The sequence below is a fragment of the Episyrphus balteatus genome, chromosome 1 (assembly GCF_945859705.1).
Source record: "Episyrphus balteatus chromosome 1, idEpiBalt1.1, whole genome shotgun sequence".
NCBI lineage: Eukaryota > Metazoa > Arthropoda > Insecta > Diptera > Syrphidae > Episyrphus > Episyrphus balteatus.
The window spans coordinates 37,248,804-37,256,383 of record NC_079134.1 but is presented as its reverse complement, the minus strand read 5'-3'; positions in this window follow the sequence as shown (position 1 = coordinate 37,256,383).

Below are 7,580 nucleotides of genomic sequence, written 5' to 3'. Positions count from 1 at the left end.
AAAAATCAACGTGGATATTGTTTTGATCAAATAATCGAAGAAAAAAAAAATTCCATTTGGGTAGTTCAAAATTTTTTTTTTAATTAATTACAAAAAAAATTATTTTTCACTGCAGAGAAAGTTTGTAAAACATGGTTTATGAAATATAATGTAAAATTGGGGTAGGTATTTTCGAATTAGGGGAATTCAACCAAATTCAATTTAATTAATTTGGCATGAATTTAATATTACTATAGCAAAAACGCACTTAACAAATTTTCTGTGCACTAAAAATCATTTTTTTTTTCAAACGCATAAAAAAACTTTCTTGAACACCCTAATTAAAAATATTTTTTCCATAGATAATTTGTTTTAAATGTGTTTTTATTATTTTTTTTGTTTAGAAGAGAGTATTTTTTTTTTTAGCCACCCTAATGTAACACGGTTTACAAATTGTTCGTGTTATTAAAAACAATATTTTCGGGAACTGAAAAAGAAATTATTTTCGCTTAAACAAAACTCATTCTATGGTAATTTTTTTATATTTTTTTTCTGACGTTTATGAACACTCAGTGACTGCTGAAAATTGTACAAACGCAGGCCTGCAATTATTCTGCAGAATTAATGTGTTCATTAATGCAGCAAAGCAGAAAGACGATTGGACCGACGCAGATTTCCGACGTTTATGAAAACACCCTATTTCTGATGACCTAAATTTAAGCAGTTACATTCTTTAACGGTTTTTTTTTTTAATTATAGTATTTCGTATGAAACTAGCGAGCTCGGCACACGTTCCCGCAAAAAGCACGGTTATTTTTTTCCCATTTCTGAACTGAAGATGTTGTTTTTTTAAAATAGACAACAGACATATGAATAATCAAGTGAATCCAAATGATTATTTCTTCGTAAAAAAAAACATAAAACATAAAAAAATATTTTTTTTATTTGTGTTGCTAATTTGTCCACCAGTGTATTGTACAATTTAATTGAACTGATCAAAGCGCTTAACATTGCAAAAATACGCAAACTACATTTTAACATTATTTTTTATTTTTTGTATTTTCTTTTAAATTTTTTATTGAACCATCGCACCCTGTTATTAATCATCGACCAACAAAAAGTCATCTATCTGATCAAGATTCATTCACAATAATAGCCTTCTCGAAACTCAAAACTTTTTTGTATACCTATATGTCAATTTATTTGTTTTGTTTTTATCTTTTTCCATGGAATCAACCTGACCAAAACAAAAAACCAAACAAAAAAAGAAAAAAAAAAAAAAAAAACTCACGCGCACATGGCACGGAAGAACTTGTTTCGGCATATGACAGCGATGTCATGTGCAAATTCACACAGTTTTCAGTGTTGCATGAAGAGAGCAACCAAATCGTATATATACTTTATATTACTGCTCTAACTTTATAGTTCTAAATGTTGTATATTTTGTTATTGTGTAACAGAATTCAGTTTCTGTTTTTTAATACTCCCATTTACCCTACAACCCTCTTCCCCGAAAAAAATTACCTCTACCCTGTACTAGTTCTTTTATGTATCCATGTTTATCTTTTTCTATACTTTCTATGTTTTTTTTTATCCATTTTTTTTTTTTTTGGCGAAAATATTGAAATTTAAAGTGTATGCAAGTGTCGCTAATTCTTGCTCATTTTATATAAATATGAGGAGGTGCTTTAGGGATGAAGAAAGAAGGCAGAATTTTGTAAATTTGATAAGAGTCAATAATTATATATACAGCATTAAAAAATTTGAATTACTTCGCTTTAATGTATACATAGATAAAATTAAAATAGTCACGGGGGCGTATGAGCAACATTTTATGATTGACAACTTTAAGGAATACTGAGAAAATGAATCGTTGTTGGGTAAGAAATGTATCAGTTTACCTTCGTTGAATGTATGATAAAATAAATTAAGTACCTACATATGTATGCATTGAATACAGTGGATTTCTGCATGGTTTTTGCCAAGGAGACTCTGCCGTCTTTAAATAAGTGGGCAAATCTTCTTAAATACTTACTCTCTAAACAAAGCATCTATACGGTGCAAAATATGTTCACAAACAAAATTGAAATAAAAGAATCTTTTTGAATTTAGGTTGAAATTCTTAAAATCTATCGCAACATAATAGTCCAAGATCCCAGGGCCGCCAGACATTACTTATTTTCTCAAGAAAAAAATGTATGGAATTACGTAGTGCTAGGACATACTATTAGTGAATGGATACTGGCTATCTTGTGCCGACGGCCATTTTACCACTAACAGGTGCTAAAGGTACGAAAAATACGTAGTTAGATTTCTTATTTTCTCAAGGCTGATTTTTATATATGATACTCAGGGAACTAATACATTAATTTTTGTAAGCTGCCAGACCCGTCGGATGGGCCTAACACCTTGCCAGACACGCATTTTAGTATACGGGAAAGTTAGATTTTGTTATATGGAGGTCTGGGAAAAAATTTATAACACATTTTGACTTCAGGACTCGAAAGAGTATCAAGACACGAGTCGAAAACCACATTTTGAACAATCGCATCTAGAGTCATTTGGCCGCCATTTTGTTTTTTTAATAAAAATTGCAATTTTTCACATAACTCACGTATTTTTGAATCTACAGAAAAAAAATGTATCGCAAACTTGAAGATAATTTAATTTACTAGAATATATGTTAAATTACTTTTTTCGATTTTACCTTCGGTTTAAGAGTTAGGGTGGTTTTTTTTTGAAACCATATTTTCGTCATATCTCTTTTATTTGAGCTTTTTTGAAAATTAATTTGAAGTAAAAGTTGTAGATCTTTTTATTACCTTCATTTATTACATTAACGGTTTTTCGATTTGACAGACCGTTTTTGATCTGTAGGAAAAAAACTTCAAAAAGGTTGAAATTTTTTAATATAGGAAAAAGGTTCTAGTACAGGGTAATTTGCATCAGATGTAACAAGAACCTAGGCGTGTAGGTTGCACTCAGACAAGAAAAAAATCGTATAACTAACACTGCCAGACCAATTCCGACAGCCATTTTTTTTGCCAGACACCTTAAAGCTTTGAAAAAAAATAGTTTAACTTTACTTATTTTCTCAAGCTTCATTTTTATACATGATACTCAGGGAACTAATTCATTATGAGTTTAAAGGTATTTATTAATAACAAATCTAACGAAGCTTAGTTATAAAACTCCTTTACAAACATGCTCACGCTGGCGCTGATACACATAGCGAGGATTTTGTGCATGTCTGGCAAGGTGTCAGGCCCATCCGATGGTCTGGCAGCTAACAAAATAATTTTATTAAATTATTTTCCTGAGTATCATGTATAAAAATGAAGCTTGAGAAAATAAGTAAAGTTAAACTATTTTTTTTTTTTTCAAAGCTTTAAGGTGTCTGGCAAAAAAAATGGCTGTCGGAATTGGTCTGGCAGTGTTAGTTATACGATTTTTTTCTTGTCTGAGTGCAACCTACACGCCTAGGTTCTTGTTACATCTGATGCAAATTACCCTGTACTAGAACCTTTTTCCTATATTAAAAAATTTCAACCTTTTTGAAGTTTTTTTCCTACAGATCAAAAACGGTCTGTCAAATCGAAAAACCGTTAATGTAATAAATGAAGGTAATAAAAAGATCTACAACTTTTACTTCAAATTAATTTTCAAAAAAGCTCAAATAAAAGAGATATGACGAAAATATGGTTTCAAAAAAAAACCACCCTAACTCTTAAACCGAAGGTAAAATCGAAAAAAGTAATTTAACATATATTCTAGTAAATTAAATTATCTTCAAGTTTGCGATACATTTTTTTTCTGTAGATTCAAAAATACGTGAGTTATGTGAAAAATTGCAATTTTTATTAAAAAAACAAAATGGCGGCCAAATGACTCTAGATGCGATTGTTCAAAATGTGGTTTTCGACTCGTGTCTTGATACTCTTTCGAGTCCTGAAGTCAAAATGTGTTATAAATTTTTTCCCAGACCTCCATATAACAAAATCTAACTTTCCCGTATACTAAAATGCGTGTCTGGCAAGGTGTTAGGCCCATCCGACGGGTCTGGCAGCTTACAAAAATTAATGTATTAGTTCCCTGAGTATCATATATAAAAATCAGCCTTGAGAAAATAAGAAATCTAACTACGTATTTTTCGTACCTTTAGCACCTGTTAGTGGTAAAATGGCCGTCGGCACAAGATAGCCAGTATCCATTCACTAATAGTATGTCCTAGCACTACGTAATTCCATACATTTTTTTCTTGAGAAAATAAGTAATGTCTGGCGGCCCTGGGATCTTGCTCTATAACAAAATCAAACCGATTACGAATTATAAAAAAATTATATTCTCGGATGACAATTTCAGCTGAATTGAGAAAATGTTTGCCTTAAGTCAAGATCTTATACTTTACTCAAATTAATCGCTCTATTCTTGTTACGAATAATAATATCACTTGAGGAAATAATGTGATTATTATTTTTATTAACTAAAGCATATTTACAACAATTTGAAAAAAGTTATGCAGTGTATAAGTAGACAACAATATAATAAATACGACTGTTAAATTATAGCTTTATATACGGGAATTTTTTAAAATTAAAAAATCGCTCTTGTTAATTCATTTTATATTCGGATTTATCACGAACTCTATTCGTATCGGTAATTTTCTACGATTCCAAAAAAAAAACAATCGCAAAATCCGTTCGTAGTAACGATTTCTATAAAATTTTCCTTTACAAACGGATTCCGTGATTGTTTTTTTGGGGATTGTATTTTTTTTTTTTCGAAAATACCTCTAAAAAAATACCTTAACTTTGTATACGTCTTCACACCGATAAATTAATGCAATTATAATTTTGATTTTCTACATAATCCAGTACCTCTACCTACATATATCTCGAGACATGTGAACGACTCATCTGATTTTATTCAAATCTTGTTGTCAGATATTTCTTTCTTTTCATCTTTAAAAATATTGTGTATCTTTATTTTTCTTTCTTTTGAACTATTTTTATTATTTACACCGGCACACACAAAAAAAGGCATGTACTTTGGACCAGAGACCCAACTACCGGTATGGATTTCGATCTGCTGAATTGGGATTTCAAATCCGTTTGACCCAGTTTTGCAAAATGCAAAAAAAAACCAAAAAAGGCAACAACAACAAAAATCGCGAGAAACTATAGTCACAGCTCAGAACTGGAGAGTGACCGGGCATAACGGACTTTAAATTTGTATTCAGCGGGTCCAAATACATATCGATAGGTAGGTCTGGTCCAGAGTACATGCCACAGCCTAAACGGATGGACCGATTAATGTCAAACTTGGTACGTGGCGTTATTTGGCGATTCTCCAGAAGGATTTTTGGAATTAATTTTATTGTAACAAAAATAACGGTACTTTTCATATACCGATTAAAGTAAAGTTGATATTTCTCGAAAACGGCTCCATCGATTTTGTTAAAAAAAATTAAAGTGTCAGTTTTAATGAATAAACTTTTTTATTTAAAACATTATTAATGGTACGGTTTTTTTTTTTAAATCCGATTTTCTCCGAAACTACTATATATATTTTGTATATGTATATTTTAACATACCTAAGCCAAAAATAAAATTTTGAAAAAATTAATTTTTTAAAAAATTCTTGAATTTTTTTTTTTTTTTGAAAAATCAAATTTTTGAAAACCGGAAATTAATTTTTTTTTTTTTCAAATTTTGGATTTAGATGTTGATTGGTTATTTCTTCAAAATGGTAATTTTAAAAAATGACTTATAAAAAATAAGTTCTTTTAAAAAACGGCTCTACCGTTTTTGAATTTGAAATGAAATGAAATTGCATACTTGTTTTGGAGCTCAATTTGATTTCAGATGTTGTTTATTCCTTTGAAAAACGAATTTTAAATTTTGTTTTTTTTCAAATATATTTTATATGAATCCTCTTAAAAATTTTAGCAACTTGAACCCTAAGAGCAAGTTCGTGCGACCCAGTCGTGCATTTTATTTTTTTTTTTTTTTTTGTACCGGTGTAATTTACCCATAACTTGCATTTTAAAAAACCAATTAGTTTAAATACGGCTAATTAGAGCATGTACATTAGGGTGGGTCAAAAAAATCGAAATTCTTTTTTTTTGATTTGGTACTCCGAAAAATCGATTGCTAAACACCTCTAGAATATACACACCAAATATGAGCTCTTTATATTAATGGGAAGGTCCTCCGCTTTGCAATTTTCCATTTTTACACCAAGCTTCTACTAAAAAAAAAATAATTTTTTTGTTAATTGACTTTTTTGCAAATTTCTTTTCATATTCTTGTAGGAAATTGAACGCTCTACAAAAAAGGCCTTATACACTTTTTTCGTTTATCTAACCGTTTAATAAATATTTGAGGTCCAAAAATCGAGAAAATCTTTAAAAATTCGTTTTTTGTTCTTAATTATGTAACAAATTGAAAAATTATAATAATTAAACGCGCAAGACATATTCTTGTTGGAAATTGATTGCTCCACAACTTTTGTTGATTGATTGCTCTTGTTAACTTTTTTCATTAATCTAACCATTCTAAAGATATTAGAGGTCAAAGTTAAAAAAAATGTTATAATTTTATTTTTTTTTAAATTTTCCAGTTCACTGAAAATTCAGTATTTTCAATTTAGCAAGATATATTCTTGTAGGGGCTTAAACGTTCTACAAAAAATTCCTTGGCATTAAATTGATTGCTTTAACCGTTTAGAAGATATTCGTATCCAAATCGCAATGCATACGGGTCATAAGAAAACTATTGAAATCAGTGAGCATTGGTTTGGATACGAATATCTATTAAACGGTTAAAGCAATCTATTTGATTCCAAGGAATTTTTTGTAGAACGTTTAAGCCCCTACAAGAATTTATCTTGTTAATTTGAAAATAATGAAGTTTCAATGAATTGGAAATTTTTAAAAAATATAAAATGTTTTTATACTTTTGTTTAACTTTGACCTCGAATATCTTTAAATTGGTTAGATTAATGAAAAAAGTTAACAAGACCTTTTTTGTGGAGCAATCAATTTCCAACAAGAATATGTCTTGCGCGTTTAATTATTATAATTTTTCAATTTGTTACAAAATTAAGAACAAAAAACGAATTTTTAAAGATTTTCTCGATTTTTTTACCTCAAATATCTATTAAACGGTTAGATAAACGAAAAAGTGTGTAAGGCCTTTTTTGTAGAGCGTTCAATTTCCTACAAGAATATGAAAAGAAATTTGCTAAAAAGTCAATTAATAAAAAAATTATTATTTTTTAGTAGAAGCTTGATGTAAAAATGGAAAATTGCAAAGCAGAGGACCTTCCCATTAATATAAAGAGCTCATATTTGGTGTGTATTTTTCGGAGTACCAAATCAAAAAAAAGAATTTCGATTTTTTTGACCCACCCTAAAGTACATCTGACACAGTGGTGCATTTTATTTTATTTTATGAATTAAATATATATTATTTTAATTGTGCCCATGATTATGAAAGTGGACTAAGTCACTTTTTGCATTGTTTAAAGAAAAACTTACATAATAATTTTCTTATAACGATTTAATTATATTTCTTTTATGAAATCACTAGAGGAGCAAT